General features: G+C 45.2%; 1 protein-coding gene across 2 annotated transcripts in view; it reads right to left on the bottom strand.

Moving 5' to 3' along the window:
- kbtbd2 (kelch repeat and BTB (POZ) domain containing 2) overlaps positions 1 to 18,714 on the bottom strand; it is a 40,184-nt gene extending 21,470 nt beyond the window's left edge. The window contains exon 1 of one of the 2 annotated variants that reach the window (XM_070889385.1): positions 18,549 to 18,714. The gene's annotated coding sequence lies outside the window, so the exon portion shown is untranslated. Of the gene's footprint in view, positions 1 to 5,719; positions 5,741 to 18,548 lie in introns of those variants that run through there. The other variant, XM_070889392.1, reaches the window with a different exon arrangement.
- Positions 18,715 to 20,576: the final 1,862 nt, after the last annotated feature.

Here is a 20,576-nt window from a genome sequence, read left to right as displayed (position 1 = left end):
TTATTTAAGCCAATCACAAGATTGTATCCTTCAGATGTGCGATGTATTAGAGGCACGACATTTTTGAGGTATAAATGCTCACACTTTCAGATGCATACCTTTTGTAAAGTGTGATGCAACGGACACTCGATAGATGCAAGACTTTTACTTTACACAGATAGTACATGTCGGTATCAAAATAGAAACTATGCCAATGAGGTAAAAAGGGTGCTGAAATAACACTAACAGTGATGCAAATCACAGGACATGGTATAATTCTGAAGAAGAGAATATAAGCTGGGTGGGACTGATTGAAAGAAAATAATTGCATCAGATACTATGGGCCCAAGTTGCCACATGATTTGCGCCTGATTTTTAGGAGCAACTGGTAGAGAACGAACTATCTTAGAAATCGCAATTCTCCACATTTTTTTTCTGTAGTTCTAGTCAGTTAGAACAGTTTCACTTTGGAACAGAATTTTTTCTTTAAAAGGGGGCGTGTCCGGCCACTGACGCCTGATTTCAAAGTTTCCACATTGAAAACGTACTCCAAACTAACTTAGAATGGAGCAAGTGAAGATTTTTGTAGAACTGAAAAAACCTTGTCTACACATTAAAAAATCAGGCGCAGGTTACAAATTAGGCATCCAGAACGAGGTGGGGTGGGAGGGGGGGGGGGGGGGGGAAGGGAAGTCATTAAATTCTATAATAAATCCTTATTTATACTTATACAAATATTATACAAATAAATCCAACCTGAATAAACATTTATAAGCAAAGAAAAGATTAAATAAACCATCTTCCTACCTGTGTGAAAGTGCTTCAACCAGGGAGAATTGAGGCAACCATTCGTTCCCGCCGGGGGGGGCGGAAGGAGGCAGCCGTTCGTCCCTGCGGGGGGGGGGGGGGGGGGGGGGGAAGAGGCAGCCGTTCATTCCCGCGAGGGGGGGAGGAGGAAGCCGTTCCCGACGGCGAGCGGGGGTGGGGTGGGGTGGGGGTGGGGGTGGGGTGGGGAGGGAAACGGCTGCCTCAACTTTGAGGCTTCCTGCAGCCTTCTCACTGCTGCAAGAAGCCTCAGTGCTGATGGCAATGTGCTTTTATTAAAAAATGTTCAAAAATAGCCGAGTGCCAATGTTTCCTTCACACTGCGCGTGCGCGAACGCTCCAACGTGCAGGGTTGCCGGCAGGAAAAAAACTAATTTAAATGGTACCCGCCCCCTCCCACTTACAAAATTGGTGCGAGTGGTAGGCTCCGCCCCCTGGGCGCCGCGCCAAGCAGACATGGAGCTGCAGGGCGCTCCAGAATCGCGTGTTTTTTTTCCGGCGCCGTTTTCGGCGCGAAAAATGGGCACCCAGCTCGGAGGGGCGCCCATTTTTTATCGTGTGGAAACTTGGGCCCTATGAACTGCAAAAATGAGATTTGTATTCTGATCACTCCCACCCATCAACAGTAACTCTGTTTCTCTCCACAGATACTGTATGTCCAGCATTTTCTGTTTTTATTTCAGATTCCAGCATCTGCAATATTTTGCTTTTGTATTAGTATTAATATCTATGCAGCTTTGCTCCACACCAACAGATCACATCTGCCATGCCACTATTCTGTATCAGTGGTTTTCAAACTTTTCTGTGGGAAACCCTATGCAAACACTGGCAAAGCCGGCAACCCCAGGCCTAATTGCTGAAAGACAATGGCCCAGAATTTGCAATGATAACAGTGAGGCTATCGGCACTCACCGTTCCTAATGGAGGAAATCCGATATCAACTTCTGAAGTATGCACATGCGCAGCTAAATGTGGAAATCCAAATTTTGCTGTCAAACTGCTCCTCCAGTGTGTGCTGTTACAGTCCATGCCAATAAGACTTCACTTTGAAATGACTGCAACGGCGTGAATTTGCTGTACTCTGTCTCTTTTCTCTTTCTCTCTCCCCCTCATCTGTATTTCCCAATCTTTATTTTGCTTTCTGTACATGACTTAAATCTAATTTATATTTTGTGCTTTATATCTCCTGGTTTGGACTCGGCAGGCTAGATTTTAGCCGACTTTATTGAGGCTGGGTTCTCACAGCGATTTAACCCACCGCAGCGAAAACCCGGTCGGCGGGATCTTTGGGCACCTTTTAGCGGCGGCGCTTCCACATACCACCGAGGAGAGGTGCGCCAACGTGAAACGCCGTGGATTGCGTTACCGTCATACTTTCGGCAGTCTCCGCCACACCCAGAATACCGACAGGGTCAAACCTGTCGGTGCGGCCCTGCCAGCAGCTATAAGTATGAAGACCTGCAAAAAAGGTAAATTAAAGTTTCTATTTTAAAATTATTTTTATTTAGTAGGCAAGGATTTTGTGAATGTGCGTTTTTGTCGCCCCCCCCCATCCCTCCACCCCCCGGCCTCTCTCGCAGCACTACTGGCTTCGGACTAAAATTGCCGAAACTCGCGGTTTGCACCACAAATCCTCGTGCAATGCCGACTTTACCAGACGTAAAGATCGAAATTTAGTCCTAAAACGGTAGCACAGCGAAAATGGTATTTTTGCCGTAAAATTACCGTTTTCACCGACAACCGAAAATCTAGCCCTGCGTGTCTCAGTGAGGATTCTTCAATCTGATTGGTTGAAGAGCCTCGTTGTTTCTTAACCCACTCACACACAGCATAGATCCCCTGCAGAAGGTACCATGCTGGAAAAGACATTGCATTAGAGGAAACCTCCGCTAACAAGCCCGCAAAGGTCTGTGGGCAACTGTCAGCGAGGTGAGCGGCGAGTGCCCGTCCTTCGCGGCTGAGAGCAAAATCCAGGCCAATTGTCAGCTACACAAAGTAAAACTGTAATCACTGCACAATTTGCAAAGTATACAAGCAATAGTAGTGTGCTGAGAGGGAACGGAACCTTAGTGACCTCAGGGAGCCTCTAGGATTAGTCTAGCAAAATGCAGACTATTATAAATTGCCAGAGAACTGAAAGACTATTTTGAAAAAGGAACACATTTAGTTCTCAATTCTTTGCCATATTTGTGTTAGTAATCCAAGACCTGAATACTATTCCAAACACAGATCCAGTTATATTGTATAGAGCTTTTTAAAAGCACTTTTGAAAAGTGATCAATGCCTTTCTCAATCACTCGAGCTCTCTATCCTCCCCCTTTATTATAAGCTACTCGCTATTTCAGATTTACATCCATAACTTTGTGAAAAATTAGGTAAAAAACTGAGACGACAAGCAGCCCCCACACTTCTGTCTCTACATACATCATTCTACTTATTTTCTGTTGATGTGACCTTAATTGTACTAGGTCCAGAACCTTGGACTGTGGGATTTTAGGCCTGTGAATAGCATTCCTTTTGCCTCCTCCATTCCTTTTTTTAAAAAAATAAAGTTTTCTTCCATGATCATATTTTTCAAATGCAGACTACGTTCCCAATACCACCAGCTTGCACTCATGAGTGAAAAGGGAACTGGTGAAGAAAAACTGAAAGTTGAAAGAAAAATCTCAAATTTCTAAGAGTTAATACAAACATATTTTCCACTTGTGTACCTGTGCAGCTGAATACAACATAAATGGGATCATTTTAGCTAAAATGTTAGATAAAATACAGCAAGTGGCTTTCCATCACTGTCTTCAGGTACTGTACAAAATGCTGCAGTTAGAAATTTGGCTTGATAAATGTAACCCTGGCTTAGTGGTAACACTCTTATCTAAGTCAAAAGATCCTAGGCTTAAGTCACACTCCAGAGACCTGAGCAAGTAAATCCAGGGACATTTCAATGCAGTTCTGAGGGAGTACTTTCGAACGAGACGTTAAACAGAATCCCACCTTCGCTTAGGTGGATGTAATACATCCTATGGCACTATTCAAAAGAGCTGTAGAGTTCTCCAGATATCCTGGCCAACATTGATCCTTCAATCGACACCACAAAAACAGATCAACTGTTGCTGTTTATGTAATCCTGCTGTGTGAAAATTGGATGTCACGTTTGCCTACATTAAAACAATGACGATACATCAAAAGGCATTTCATTGGTTTGGGATGTCCCGAGGACATGAAATGTGCTATGTAAGTGCAACTTAGTTGCACAAGTTTCCACAATACTTGACAGGTCAAATTATATGAAATATTTCATACAAAGGACTAGGAACACACTGGATTAACACATTGCCCTTTCATGGGAACAGGAGAGTAGGCCATTCAGCCCTACGAGCCTGTTCTGCCATTCTATGAGATCATGGCTGATCTGTACCTTAACTCCATCCACCTGCCTTGGCTCCACATCATTTAATACCAGTGTCTAGCATAAATCTATCAATCTCATATTTAAAATGATTAATTGAGCTTGCACCTACTGCTTTTAGTGGGAGAGTTCCACACTTCCACCACCCTTTGCGTGAAGAGGTGTTTGCTAACTTCTGAATGGCCTGGCTCTGATTTTAAGTTCATGTTCCCCTTGTCTTAGACTCAACCACCAGCAGGAAAATATCTCCCTACTTACCCTATCAATTCCTTTCAAAATCCTAAAAACCTCAATCAAATCACCCCCTTAACCATCTATATTCCAGGGAATACAAGCATATATAATCTCTCCTCAAAATAATCCTTGGTGCTCTGGTAACATTCCAGTAAATCTGCACTGCAGTCCTTCGAAGGCCAATATATCCTTGCTAAAGATGAGTGCCTAGAACTCCAGATGTGGTCACATCTGTGGCATGGGTTTACTTCTTTGATGTAGCTTTTAGTTACCTGTCCTAATGTCTCCTCCTTTGGCTCAGTGTTAATTTTTGTCTCATTACGCTCCCATGAAGCACCTTGGGATGTTTTCCTGCATTAATGGCGCGATATAAATGCAATTTCTTGTTGAAATTCTCAGACCAGTAAAGCACAATTTCACTGGCGGATTTGTCAACCATCTTCTGCTGGTTTAAGATTGCCAAGTATCTGATGCTATGTTTCAATCACAAACAGAATATTCAACTACCAAAATAACCCATTGGCAAAGATGAAGATCAAAATAATTTTCCTAATTAGACAACTTATAACTACTACATCAGGTTCACGTAATATACAAGGTGAGGCAATTCGGGAGGCTACTTGTAGTAGTGACATCCTATATGACACTGACCATGGTAAGCTATTCCTCCTCATCCTCTCCACCAGTCTTCAGCCTTTGATAGTTGACCACACCAACGTCTCTCCTCCATTGTCCAGCTGGGTGGGGCTGCCCTCGCCTGGTTCTATTTTAACTATCTAGTCCTAGCCAGAGAATCACCTGCAATGGCTTCTCTTCCCACTCACACAGCATTACCTTTGGAATCCAAGGATCTATCCTTGGCACCCTCCTATTTCTCATGCTGCCCCTTAGCGACATCATCCGAAAACACATCAGGTTCCACAACTAAGCTGACGACACTTAGCTCTACATCAGCACCACCTCTCTTGACCTCTCCACTGCCTTGGATTTATCAAGTTGCTTGTCTAACATCCAGTACTGGGTGAACAGAAATTTTTTCCAATTAAATATGGGGAAAACCAAAGCCATCGTCTTCAGTCACTACCACAAGCTCAATTTTCCAGCCACCAATTCCATCTCTCACCATGGCTACTGTCTTGAGATGGGGATCTTGATTCAGTGTCTCATCCGGCACCTCACACAGTGCAGTGAAACATCAGTTTAGATTATGGGCTCAAGTCTCAGAAGTGGGGCTTGAAGCCACAACTTTCTGACTCAGAGGCAAAGAGTACTTACCACTGAGCCAAGGCTGGCACCCTTTTGAGTAATTTTGGTCCATCAGTTTGTCTTGGTCTTTAAAAAAAAGATAGTACTGTGAAACCAGATTAGAAGAATTATAGAAAAATATCTAGCAGTGTGAAGAAGGATAACTCAAACACCAGCAGTACCTAATCTACTAAAAAATGCAATACACCAACTACATTCTTTCAGGATATTCCAATAGGCATCAGTTCATGAGCTCTGATAAAGCTGTGGAGAATCAGTGGGATCCTACACTTGTGTAAAAAAAAATCCCAAGGTATAGTCAATGTATGCAGTTTAGAAACGTTTGTACCTAGGTGGGTTAGTGTCAGAGATTGTGTGTTGTGAAGAAGACATCAAAAGAAGGATTGGACTGGCTTCTGCTGATTTTGGAACATTAAGCAGGATATGGAAGGTTAAAAATATTTTGGTAAAAACAAAGGCAAGAGTTTATGAAGCGATAGTTATGCCCATATTATTATACGGATCCGAGAGCTGGAACATGAGAAAAGTTAAGAGCAAATGATACTAACAGCAGAGCTGAGTTGGTTGAGATGAATACTGGGATGCAGGGTGCAAAGAATCAAGAATTATGTAATAAGAACACCTTGGACAAGGAACATTTATACAGAAGATCCAAGAAAGATGACTGCGATGGTTTGGGCACGTTTCCTGAATGAAGTCAGCTAGAATACCTTTCATGACCTAGATGAAGCAAGCTGAAGAATACCAAGGAAACGCTGGATGCACAATGTCAAGAGTGACTGGTCACAGATGACTAAAGTGGTCAAGCTAGTTCAGAACTGACAACAAGGAAAGAAAAGACTTGGATTTATATAGCGTCTTTCATGACCACCACACGTGGCAAAGCACTTTACAGCCATTGAAGTACTTTTGAAGTGCAGTCACTGTCGTAATGTCAGAAATGTGGCAGCCAATTTGCACACAGCAAGCTCCCACAAACAGCAATGTGATAATGACTAGATAATTTTTTTTTGTTGTTGAGGGATAAATATTGGACAGGACACCATGGATAACTCCCCTGCTCTTCTTCAAAATAGTGTCATGGAATTTTTTACGTCCACCTGAGAGAGCAGACGGGATCTCTGTTTAATGTCTCATCTGAAAAACAGCACCTCCAACAGTGCAGCGCTCCCTCAGCACTGCACTGGAGTGTCAGCCTAGACTTTTGTGCTCAAGTCCCTAGCACGGGGCTTAAACCCACTTCTGACTCAGGAGGCAAGAGTGCTACCCATTGAGCCACACCGGATACTATGGAGTGAATTAATTCGGCCCCATCATCACTCATCATCATCATCATAGGCAGTCCCTCGGACTTGCTTCCACTCTAAAAATGAGTCCTTAGGTGGCTGAACAGTCCAATACGAGAACCACAGTCCCTGTCACAGGTGGAACAGATAGTTGTCGAGGGAAGATGTCGGTGCAACTGGTTTGCCGCACGCTCTTTCCGCCGCCTGCGCTTGATTTCTGCGTGCTCTCGGCGATGAGACTAGAGGTGCTCAGCGCCCTCCCGGATGCACTTCCTCCATTTAAGGCAGTCTTTGACCAGGGACTCCCAGGAGTCTGTCGTGGAGCTACAGTACACGGACGACGTCTGCGCACACGCAGAGGCTGAACTCCAAGTCATAGTCAACATATTTACCGAGGTGTATGAAAGCATGGGCCTTATGCTAAACATCCGTAAGACAAAGGTCCTCCACCAGCCTGTCCTCGCCGCACAGCACTGCCCCCAGTCATCAAGATCCACGGCGCAGCCCTCGAAACGACAGACATTTGGGCGTCCCTGGTCAAAGACCGCCCTAAATGGAGGAAGTGCATCTGGGGATGTTGCACTTAATCAGGAAGGCTTTGAGGGGGTCCTTGCAACGTTTCCTCTGCCCACTTTTGGCTCCTTTACCGTGAAGGAGTTCCGAGTAGAGCGCTTGCTTTGGGAGTCTCGTATCTGGCATGCTGACAATGTGGCCTGCCCAGCAGAGTTGATCAAGTGTGGTCAGTGCTTCAATGCTGGGGATGTTGGCCTGGCCGAGGACGCCAACATTGGTGTGTCTGTGCTCCCAGGGGATTTGTAGGATCTTGCAGAGACATCATTTGTGGTATTTCTCCAGCGACTTGGTGTCTACTGTACATGGTCCATGTCTCAGCCATACAGGACGGCAGGTATTACTACAGTCCTTTGGACCATGAGCTTGGTGGTGGATTTGAGGGCCTGGTCTTCAAAAACACTTTTCCTGAGGCGGTCGAAGGCTGCGCTGGCGCACTGGAGGCGGTGTTGAATCTCGTCGTCAATGTCTGTTCTTGTTGATAAGAGGCTGCCGAAATATGGGAAATGGTCCACGTTGTCCAGGGCAGCGCCGTGGATCTTGATGACTGGAGAGCAGTGCTGTGCGGCGAGGACAGGCTGGTGGAGGACCTTTGTCTTACGGATGTTTAGCGTAAGGCCTATGCTTTCGTACACCTCGGTAAATACGTTGACTATGACTTGGAGTTCAGCCTCTGCGTGTGCGCAGACGTCGTCCGTGTACTATAGCTCCACGACAGACATTCGGGTGGTCTTGGACTTGGCCTGGAGTCGACTAAGGTTGAACAGGTTCCCACTGGTTCTGTAGTTTAATTCCATTCCAAAGGGGAGCTTGTTGACTGTGAGGTGGAGCATGGCAGCGAAGATTGAGAAGAGGGTTGGGGCAATGACAGTTCTGTTTGACCCCGGTCCGGACGTGGATTGGGTCTGTAATGGATCCGTTGGTAAGGATCACGGCCTGCATGTCGTCATGGAGCAGGTGGAAGATGGTAACGAACTTTTGGGATCATCCGAAACGGAGGAGGATGCTCCATAGGCTGTCGCGGTTGACAGGGTCAAAAGCCTTTGTAAGGTCGAAGGCGGCCATGTATAAGGGCTGGTGCTGTTCCCTGCATCGTCACTACCGAGCTGAAAAACAGCAATTTAGTAGTATAGCCAATCTAGGTAGAGGTTATTGAGGCAAGACAAGGATCATAACCAGAATTAAACTAAGGATTAAGAGAGAGATCAATCACTGACGATGAATATTCTTAACTCATAAGACCAGCACAGATGGTCAAGCAACAAGTTCTGCACCCCTTGAAAGTCAAATACCACACGCATTAGTCCAAATAGTTTTTAATCTCAGCCTTTTCTCATTCTGTCTAGAAGTGCAAGACGGGTGTTAATAGAATCTCTCGTATCAGTAGTATTCAAATGAGTTGTGCATAAAAGTGCTTGGCATAAAAGCTGAGCTTCTTGGTGGTAGCTGAAGTAATGAAGGAAATTTAGGGCTTTCATTTGAGGCCAGAGGAAAATGACAATGTGAAGAATGTTGAGAGATGAAGAAGAAAGCATGGAGCCAAGGGAAGAGATGGGAACTTTATTAGCCTTGCAAGAGACAAGAAACTGCAAAGACGTTAGAATCATAGAATGATTGCAGCACAGGAGGAAGCCATTCGGCCTGTCAATACTGTGCCGACTCTCTGCAAGAGCACTTCAGCTAGGCCCACTCCCCCGCTCTTTCCCTGCAAATGTTTTTCCTTCAGATACTTATCCAATTCCCTTTTGAAAGCCACGATTGAATCTGCCTCCACCACCCATTCAGGCAGTGCATTCCAGATCATAATCACTTGCCGCGTAAAAGAATTATTCCCCATGTTGCCTTTGATTCTTCTGCCAATCACCTTAAATCTCTCTCTTCTAGTTCGCGACCCTTCTGCCAATGGGAATAATTTATCTCTATCTATTCTGTCTAAACCCCTAATGATTTTGAACACCTCTATCAAATCTCCTCCGCTCTAATGGGAACAACCCCAGTTTCTCCAGTCTATCCAGGTAACTGAAGTCCCTCATCCCTGGAACCACTCTTTTCTGCACCCTCTCTCAGGCCTTCATATCCTCCTAAAGCCCAGAATTGGACACACTACTCCAGTTGAGGCCAAACCAGTGTTTTATAAAGGTTCATCATAACTTCCTTGCTTTTGCATTCTATGCCTCTATGTATGGAGCCCAGGATCCAGTATGCTTTTTCTTTTACAGTCACTTTCTCAACCTGTCCTGCCACCTTCAACGATTTGTGCACATATACCCCCAGGTCTCTCTGCTCATGCACTCACTTTAGAATTGTAGTCTTTAATTTATATTGCTTCTCCTCTTTCGTCCTACCAAAATGCATCACTTCACACTTTTCTGCTTTAAATTTCATCTGCCACGTGTCCGTCCATTCCACCAACCTGTCTATGTCCTCTTGAAGTCTATCACTACCCTCCTCACTGTTAATGATACTTCCAAGTTTTGTGTCATTTGTAAATTTTGAAATTGTGCTCTGTACACCAAAGTCCAAGTCATTAATATACATCAAGGAAAGCAGTGGTCCTAGTACTGACCCCTGGGAACACCACTGTGTACCTTCCTCCAGTCCGATAAACAACCGTTCACCACGACTCTGTTTCCTGTCAATTTCGTATCCATGCTGCCACTGTCCCTTTTATTCCATGGGTTTCAACTTTGCTGGTAAGTCTATGATGTGGCACTTTATTAAACGCCTTTTGGAAGTCCATCTACACCACATCAACCTCATCAACTCTCTCGGTTACCTCATCAAAAAACTCCATCAAGTCAAACAAGATTTTCGTACAACAAATCCATGCTGGCTTTCCTTAATTAATGCACACTTGCCCAAGTGTTAATTTTGTCCCGGATTATCGTTTCTAAAAGCTTCCCCACTACCAAGGTTAAACTGATTGGCCTGTATTCACTGGGTTTATCCTTACACCTTTTTTTTTGAACAAGGGTGTAACATTTGCAATTCTCCAGTCCTCTGGCACCACCCCCTTTTCCAAGGAGGATCGGAAGATTATGGTCAGTACCTCTGCAATTTCCAACTTTACTTCTTGAGCATCCTATGATGCACCCCATCTGGTCCTGGTGACTTATCTACTTTTAAGTACAGCCAGCCTTTCTAGTACCTCCGCTCTATCAATTTTTAATCCCATCCAGTATCTCAACTACCTTACATTTCACTATGACTTCAGCAGAATCTTCTTTAGTAAAGACAGTTGCAAAGTACTCATTTAGTACCTCCGCCATGCCCTCTGCCTCCATGCGCATGTTTCTTTTTTGATCCATAATCGGCCCCACCCTTCTTACAACATGTTTAATATTTATATGTCTATAGTTCAATTCCCTTTTATGTTAGCTGCCTCCATGAAATGAAGACCAAGACGTAGTGATTCATATGTTGAAAGGGATTTTGAGTGGGATCAGCCAAAATAGTACACAGGGTTGAATGATGAATGGATGAAGCCATCATTGATACGAGGGAGGAACACGAGGGGACAGAGGCTGGTGAAACTTGAATGAGGGCGGGGGGAGAGGCGGAGCGGAAAGGAGAGAAGAGAGGAGAATCAACACTATAACCCCTATTCTCTGACCCACATTCACCGAGCATAACTCCCAGTTGAAGCTTGGGAACGGTGGATTTATCTTGTATTCCTTACTTGGGTTTGCCATTTGACTTTATGAGCCTGGAGATTTAGAATGAGTGTATCCTTAATAACGTAGCTTTATTTGTGGATAAATACTAAATCAGAACACCAAGATCTGTTTGTATCCAAATCTTAGGAACTGCAAATGGCTGAGAATTCTGACAAACTTTGTGCAGCCTTCACGAGGACAAGACAAAAAGTTTGAATATTCCTGAATCTATATCCATGATCATATTGTACATCTTGCAGCAATGTAAGGTTGGAGATATTGGCCAGCAAAAATCCATCTTGGATTTAGTGACAAGTAATGAGCCTGAATTAGTCAAAGGGACTTTGCTATCCTCTCCAGTCACCTAATTCAAGCACGAAGCAAACATTCAACTTCACCTGTGTGGAATAGGATTCAAAATCAAAGCTGGAGAACCACAAGAACCAACAGCGTACAAAAGTTAATGTTTCACAATAAAAAAATTAGAAAACGAGCAATACACACTTATACTTTGCGTATGGATGTTAACATGCTGGAAATGGATTTAAAAAACTAAGGATGCTGAGGGTAGAAAAACATGCAACAACTTGTATTATGATGCACTTTCCACTGCTTAAAATACTGCTCTGCCCAGAGCTCAAACTTGGTTACAATGACCCAATAATGCACCCATATAATTAGATAGCAAGTATGGTATTTATAATTAATTAAAGGCTTTTGATTCAATTTTATATTCTTCACTTAAATACTTTTATGCTTTCTGCTCCAAAATAAGCTTAGCAATAGTAATAGAGGTGAAACTACCTCTAACATTCAAGGATGACATGTTAGAAAATGCTGTAAACATATAGCTAGCTGTTTGCCCTATCTTTATTAGCAACTTACTTTGCTTTGAGGACTATTGTTAAAACTATAAAGTTTTCTCGACTAGTGATAAGTAATTATCAAATCACCATTCAGAAGAGGGCTGAGTACAACTTTGTGCTCAGCAATGTTCCCTCTAATTTTTTTTTCCATGTGCAGTCCTGTTAAATTTGCTGCATCGCCACGCAAACGCGGTGTCTCTTCCAGCTTGTGAGCAGCCTGCGCGGGACCTCCGGATTGCTGCACGACTGCACAGCTTAGGGAAACATTGATGCTCACCATATAACTTACAGTAATAGAAGGCGTCAATAAAGATGAGCAGGCAGCTGAAACTCTGGGTAGAATTGAGGAATAAAAAAGGATGCAAAACTCCAAACCTCCAGATAGCAGTGAAGTAGCAGGATACATAAACACGTAGATCAGAGAAGCTTGTTGCAAAAAAAGTGTAGTTATAATGGAATGGGAGACTTTAATTTTCACATAGACTGGTGGAAGCAGAATTCAAGTCCCAAAGGCAGACAATTTCTTGTGCAGTTGAGACAGTTTTCTGGAAAATTATGTTCTTGAACCAACAAAAGAACAGACCATCTTGGATTTAGTAATGAGCCTAAATTAATCAATAATCTAACGGTAAAGGAACACTGAGCTAACAGTGACCATAACATGATTGAAATCAATATTAGGTTTGCGAGGGAGAAAGATGAGTCACGAACCAAGCTTTTAAATTTAGGTAAGGTTAACTTTGGAGCGAAGAGGCAGGAATTGACCACAGTAGACAGGGCAGAACTATTAACTGATAAAACTACAGATGAACAGTGGGAGGTGTTCAGAAAGGTATCTGGTACAATACAAGACCTGTATATACCCTTAAAAGTCAATAACTCTGCTTGTGTAATTAAACAACCTTGGTCAACAAGGGAAGTGAAAGGTAGTATAAAACTGAAAGGGCAAATGCAAAGAACAGTAGTGATCCCACAGACTTGGAGAGACTAAGTTATACAAAGTAAATAGTTAAAGCTGCAAAAAGGGAATCTGAAAAAAAGCTTATGAGGGATAAAGGACAGCACCAAAGGTTGTTACAAATATACTAAGAGAAAGAGGGTGGCTAAGAGTCGTGTGGGCCCCTTAAAGATAGACACAGGTGATATTGTAATTGGAAATCAGGAAATGGCAGACTTACTAAATAACTACTTTGTATCAGTATTCACAGTAGAGTATGAGGATAAAAAACACAGATACAAGGAAATCTAAAAATAAATCAAGGGAACTAACTAGATTTAATACAAGTAAAAAAAAATTGATGGAGAAAATGAGATTACATAGAAACATAGAAAATAGGTGCAGGAGTCGGCCATTCGGCCCCTTCAAGCCTGCACCACCATTCAATAAGGTCATGGCTGATCATTCCCTCAGTACCCCTTTCCTGCTTTCTCTCCATACCCCTTGATCCCTTTAGCCGTGAGGGCCATATCTAACTCCCACTTGAATATATCTAATGAACTGGCATCAACAACTCTCTGCGGCAGGGAATTTCACAGGTTAACAACTCTCCGAGTGAAGAAGTTTCTCCTCATCTCAGTCCTAAATGGCCTACCCCTTATCCTGTGTCCCCTGGTGCTGGACTTCCCCAACATTGGGAACATTCTTCCCGCATCTAACCTGTCCAGTCCTGTCACAATCTTATACGTTTCTATGAGATCCCCTCTCATCCTTCTAAACTCGTGTATAAAGGTCCAATTGATCCAGTCTCTCCTCGTATGTCAGTCCAGCCATCCCTGGAATCAGTCTGGTGAACCTTCGCTGCACTCCCTCAATAGTAAGAACGTCCTTCCTCAGATTAGGAGACCAAAACTGAACACAATATTCCAGGTGAGACCTCACCAAGGCCCTGTACAACTGCAGTAAGACCTCCCTGCTCCGATACTCAAATTCCCTAGCTATGAAGGCCAACTTAGCATTTGCCTTCTTCACCGCCTGCTGTACCTGCATGCCAACTTTCAATGACTGATGAACCATGACACCCAGGTCTCGTTGCACCTCCCCTTTTCCTAATCTGCCGCCATTCAGATAATATTCTGCCTTCGTGTTTTTGCCTCCAAAGTCATCTCACATTTATCCACATTATACTGCATCGGCCATGCATTTGTCCACTCACCTAACCTGTCCAAGTCACCCTGCAGCCTTAGCGTCCTCCTCACAGCTCACACCACCACCCAGTTTTGTGTCATCTGCAAACTTGGAGATATTACACTCAATTCCTTCATCCAAATCATTAAATGTATATTGTAAAGAGCTGGGATCCCAGAACTGAGCCCTGCGGCACTCCACTAGTCACTGCCTGCCATTCTGAAAAGGACCCGTTTATCCTGACTCTCTGCTTCCTGTCTGCCAACCAGTTCTCTATCCACATCAGTACATTACCCCCTATACTATGTGCTTTGATTTTGCTCACCACTCTCGTGTGGGACCTTGTCAAAAGCCTTTTGAAAGTCCAAATACACCACATCCACTGGTTCTCCCTTGTCCACTCTGCTAGTTACATCCTCAAAAAATTCCAGAAGATTCGTCAAGCAGGATTTCCCTTTCATAAATCCATGCTGACTTGGACCGATCCTGTCACTGCTTTCCAAATACACTGCTATTTCATCCTTAATGATTGATTCCAACATTTTCCTCACACTGATGTCAGGCTAACCGGTCTATAAATACCCGTTTTCTCTCTCCCTCCTTTTTTAAAAAGAGGTGTTACATTAGCTACCCTCCAGTACATAGGAACTGATCCAGAGTCGATAGACTGTTGGAAAATGATCACCAATGCATCACAAATGATCATTATTTCTAGGGCCACTTCCTTAAGTACTCTGGGATGCAGACTATCAGGCCCCGGGGATTTATTGGCCTTCAATCCCATCAATTTCCCTAACACAATTTCCCGCCTAATAAGGATATCTTTCAATTCCTCCTTCTCACTAGACCCTCAGTCCCCTAGTACATCCGGAAGGTTATTCGTGTCTTCCTTCGTGAAGGCAGAACCAAAGTATTTGTTCAATTGGTCTGCCATTTCTTTGTTCCCCATTATAAATTCACTTGAATCCGACTGTAAGGGACCTACGTTTGTCTTCACTAATCTTTTTCTATTCACATATCTATAGAAGCTTTTGCGGTCAATTCTTATGTTGCCGGCAAGCTTCCTCTCGTACTCTATTTTCCCCCCTCTTAATTAAACCCTTAGTCCTCCTCTGCTGAATTCTAAATTTCTCCCAGTCCTCAGGTTTGCTGCTTTTCTGGCCAATTTATATGCCGCTTCCTTGGATTTAACACTATCCTTAATTTCCCTTGCTAGGCACGGTTGAGCCACCTTTCCCGTTTTACTTTTACTCCAGATAGGGATGTACAATTGTTGAAATTCATCCATGTGATCTTTAAATGTTTGCCACTGCCTATCCACCATCAACCCTTTAAGCATCATTTGCCTGTCTATTCTAGCCAATTCACACCTCATACCATCGAAGTTACCTTTCCTTAAGTTCAGGACCCTAGTTTCTGAATTAACTGTGTCACTCTCCATCTTAGTAAAGAATTCTACCATATTATGGTCACTCTTCCCCAAGGGGCCTCGCACAACAAGATTGCTAATTAGTCCCTTCTCATTACACATCACCCAGTCTAGGATGGCCAGCTCTCTAGTTGGTTCCTCAACATATTGGTCTAGAAAACCATCCCTAATACACTCCAGGAAATCCTCCTCCACCGCTTTGCTACCAGTTTGGTTAGCTCAATCAATATGTAGATTAAAGCCTCCCATGATAACTGCTGTACCTTTATTGCACACATCCCTTATTTCTTGCTTGATGCTGTAAGATATATCCCCAGGATCTGACAGTTTCCATTCTAGGGTATTAAAAGTAGGAGAGAAAATTGTTGGTGTTTTAGTCATGATCTTCCAAAGCTCTCTTGATTCACCCCTTGGATTAGAAAACTGCTAATACCACTCTGCTATTTAAGGGTAGGAGATAAACTAAAACTATGGGCCTATTAGTCAAACGTCATTTCTGAGGGACAAAGTGACTGAGCATTTGGACAAATATAAACTGATCAGTGTTGAATTTTTGATGAGGTAACAAATGTCGTCGATAAGAAATGTCGATAGATGTTATATGGATTTCCAGAAGGTATTTGACAAGGTTCAACATTACAGATTGTTAACAAAAATGAGAGCGCATGCAATTGGATAACCCATTGGCTTGGATAGGGAATTGGTTAGGAGGCAGGAGTGAGTGTAGGGATAATAGGTATGTACTCAAATTGGCATGAAGTGACTAATAGTGTCCCTAGGGACATTTAACAATCACTTGGCTGCTATTTATGGTCAGATTCACATTCAGTGACTTCATGCAGATCATGGACATAATAGGTAGCATTACTATCTTTGACAGTGTCAGCTGTGGCTCAGTGGGTAGCACACTTGCCTCTGAGTCAGGTGGTCATGGGTTCAGATCCCACTCCAGGAACTTGAGCACATAAATCTAGGCCGACACTCCAGTGCAGTGCTGAAGGAGTGCTGCACTGTCTTTTGGATGAGACATTAAACCGAGGCCCCGTTTGCCCCCTCCGGTGGATGTAAAAGATCCTATGGCATCATTTCAAAGAGGAGCAGGGGCATTATCCCCGGTGTCCTGGCCAATATTTATCCATCAACAAAACAAAAACAGATTATCTGGTCATTATCACATTGCTGTTTGTGGGAGCTTGCTATGCGCAACTTGGCTGCAGCGTTAAGCACATTACAACAGTGACTACACTCCAAAAGTACTTCATTGGCTGCAAAGCGCTTTGAGATGTCTGGTGGCCGTGAAAGGCGCTATATAAATCCAAGTCTTTCTTTAAGGATCTGTATTGGGACCTCAGCTTTTAAATATATTTATAAATGACTTGGAGGAAAGAATGGAGAGCCGTATATCTAAGTTTGTTGACGGCACCAAGTTACGTGACACAGTAGTGCAGAAAGTTGCAAAGGGACATTGATAAATTAAGTGAAGGGGCAAAACTGTGGTAGATGGAGGTCAAGGTGGTGAAGTATGAGGTCATCCACTCCAGACCTGAGAAAAAGATATTTTCTAAATGGTGAAAACCTAGGAACTGTGGAGGAGCAGAGATGAGTCCACATACAGAAATCACTAAAAGCTAGTGGACAGGTACAAAAAATAATAAAAAGGCTAATGGAATGTTGGCCTGTCAATGGAATACAAAGGGTGGAATATAACAGGAGCGAGTAGGCCATACAGCCCTTCAAGCCTGCTCCGCCATTCAGTAAGATCATGCTGATCTCCTATCTTAACTCCACCTTCCCACAGGGTCCCCATATCCCTTAATATCCAAAAATCTATCAATCGCTGTTTTGTATATACTCAACGACTGAGCAACCACAGCTCTCTGGGGTAGAGAATTACAATGATTAATTCAAAGGAAGTTCTGTTACACCTGTACAGAGCTCTAGTTAGACCCCATCTGGAGTACTGCATTCAGGTCTGTGCACCGCACCTCAGGAAGGAGGGGGTGCAGTGCAGATTCACCAAAATGATAGATTGTTAGGCAAGGGTATTAAGGGTTACAGAATCAAGGTGGGTAAAGAGTTAAGATACAGATCAGCAACGATCTAATTAAATGGCAGAACAGGCTGGAGGGGCTGAATGGCCTACGTTTTTAAGGGAGCAGAGGGTGGATATTATTTCACGTAAACCAAGACCCATTTCCTGGAAGGCACAGCATTTGTGGTTGAAGCTAAATTAGCCAGTTTCCACTTCACAGCACCGCTCTTACACCATAATCAAGCTTACTGCTTCGAAGCTGCTGCATATAGTGTAAACATAGTAAAAAGTTTCCCTTCACTGATGTGCAAAAAGTGATCAATTTTAACGTGAACGTTGCTAGATTATAGTCGGTATTCTTTTCAAATACACTGTACAGTTTTGCTGATTTTCTCGTATACAAAAAAACCGGTGAATTATCTTTACTTTCTCTATCAGGAAACGGTTTCGTGCCCTTGAAACGGTCCCGACTCGAGATTTCAATGAGTCTGCAGTTTGCCCCACACGCAGGCTCACAACCTCCGAGCGTGAACGGGCCGGCGGCGGGCGGGCACAATGTCCCGAGGCCCAGCTCCCAATCTCAGGCGAGTCAGAAACGGCCTTTCTGCGGGAAATGGCTGAACCACAACTTCCTGCCGCGCAGGGAGTGAAGCGGAGTAACTCCCCGGGCCGGCGGCAAAGCTCCCACCGCCCGTCCCGACCTCACGGTGCAGCTCGGCTGGCCGCCGCCTCCCCAACAGGGCTCAGGGCGCCAAGCCGGGTAGAGGGGTCTGACCGGCCGCTCCCAGCCGGGCCGAGTTGCCTTTCTCCCCACCCCCGGGCCGCCGCGCTAACCCGGTCCGCTGGCCGCTGCCAGGGCCGCCTCGAGGCCTACCTTTGTACGAGACGGATCACCAACTTTCCCCCCCCGCCCCCCCATAGAGATTTCACTGGCCGTGACACGCGTCTCCCGGCGGGCCTCCACCCCTCCGCATTGATGCTCAGTCTGTGCGATAGAGAACCGGCACCCAGACCCCCGGGCTCGCCGCCATCACAGGCCCGACAGCCGTTGGTCGCGTCACGCCGCCGCATCACCACGCAGGAGGCGGATCGCATGTTCCGATCGCTCCGCCCCAACTGGCGACCGGTAATCACAGGGGGCGCGGGGCCGCGCACTGAACCGCAGCGCGCTGAGCCGGAGCGCGGGGCCGCGCAATGCCCACAGAAAGAAAGCGGCCGCTGTGGAGGCGCGCAATCGCCAGGGGGCGCCAGTGAAGTGTGAATTGATGGCGCTGAGCGGCTCAGCAGTCCAGGGACTCCGCGGGGGCGGATGCTGCTCCCCGCACACCCTGTATTTATTCTGTTCCTTACCAGATATAGAAAGACTTGCATTTCCACAGCGCTTTTTACGATCATTGGGCATCTCAGAGTGCTTTACAGCCAATGAAGTACTGTTGACGTGTAGTCACTGTTGTAATGTAGGAAAGGCACTGGGAGGACAGACGCACCAACATTAGCGTCCTCGACCAGGCCAACATCCCCAGCATTGAAGCACTGACCACACTTGATCAGCTCCGCTGGGCCGGCCATATAGTTCGCATGCCAGACACGTGACTCCCAAAGCAAGCGCTCTACTCGGAACTCCTTCACGGCAAACGAGCCCCAGGTGAGCAGAGGAAACGTTACAAGGGCACCCTCAAACCCTCCCTGATAAAGTGCAACATCCCCACTGACACCTGGGAGTCCCTGGCCAAAGACCGCCTTAAGTGAAAGAAGTGCATCCAGGAGGGTGCCGAGCACCTTGAGTCTCATCGTCGAGAGCATGCAGAAAACAAGCGCAGGCAGCGGAAAGAGCGTGTGGCAAACCAGTCCCACCCACCCTTTTCCTCAACGACTATCTGTCCCACCATGCTACCCACCACCATCTCAGTAAAACCCCAACACTGCACGAGGTAGAAAAAGCTATAAGACAGCTTAAGAACAACAAGGCTCCGGGAGCGGATGCAATCCCTGCTGAGGCACTGAAGTATGGCAGAGAGGCACTGTTGGTTTGAATACATGACCTCACTTCTCTCATCTGGAGGGAGGAGAGCATGCCGGGAGATCTCAGAGATGCAGTGATCGTGACAGTGATCGTAAAGAAGTGGACAAGTCCGACTGTGGCAACTACTGAGGAATCTCCCTGCTATCAGCTACTGGGATAGTTGTTGCTAGAGTCTTCCTCAACCGTCTTCTCCCTGTGGCTGAGGAGCTCCTCCTGGCAGTCACAGTACGGATTTCGTCCCCTATGGGGCACAACGGACATGATTTTTGCAGCACGACAGCTGCAGGAAAAATGCAGGGAACAGCGCCAGCCCTTATACATGGCCTTCTTCGACCTTACAAAGGCCTTCGACGCTGTCAACCGCGAGGGTCTATAGAACGTCCTCCTCTGTTTCGGATGCCCCCAAAAGTTCGTCAACATCCTCCGCCTGCTCCACGGTGACATGCAGGCTGCGATCCTTACCAACGGATCCATTATAGACCCAATCCATGTCTGGACCTGGGTCAAATGGCTGCGTCATCGCCCCAACCCTCTTCTCAATCTTCCTCGCTGCCATGCTCCACTTCACACTCAACAAGCTCCCTGCTGGAGTGGAACTAAACTACAGAACCAGTGAGAACCTGTTCAACCTGTGCTGTCTCCAGGCCAGATCCAAGACCATCCCATCCTCTGTCGTCGAGCTACAGTAAGCGGACGACGCCTGTGTCTGCACACATACAGAGGCTGAACTCCAGGACATAATCGACGTATTTACTGAGGCGTACGAAAGCATGGGCCTTACGCTAAACATCCGTAAGACAAAGGTCCTCCACCAGCCTGTCCTCACCGCACAGCACTGCCCCCCCCAGTCATCAAGATCTACGGCGCAACCCTGGACAA

The sequence above is a fragment of the Pristiophorus japonicus genome, chromosome 1, assembly GCF_044704955.1.
Source record: "Pristiophorus japonicus isolate sPriJap1 chromosome 1, sPriJap1.hap1, whole genome shotgun sequence".
In the NCBI taxonomy this organism is placed as follows: Eukaryota; Metazoa; Chordata; class Chondrichthyes; family Pristiophoridae; genus Pristiophorus; species Pristiophorus japonicus.
Note: the sequence above shows the minus strand (reverse complement) of the source record. Positions and strands in the feature narration are given on the sequence as shown.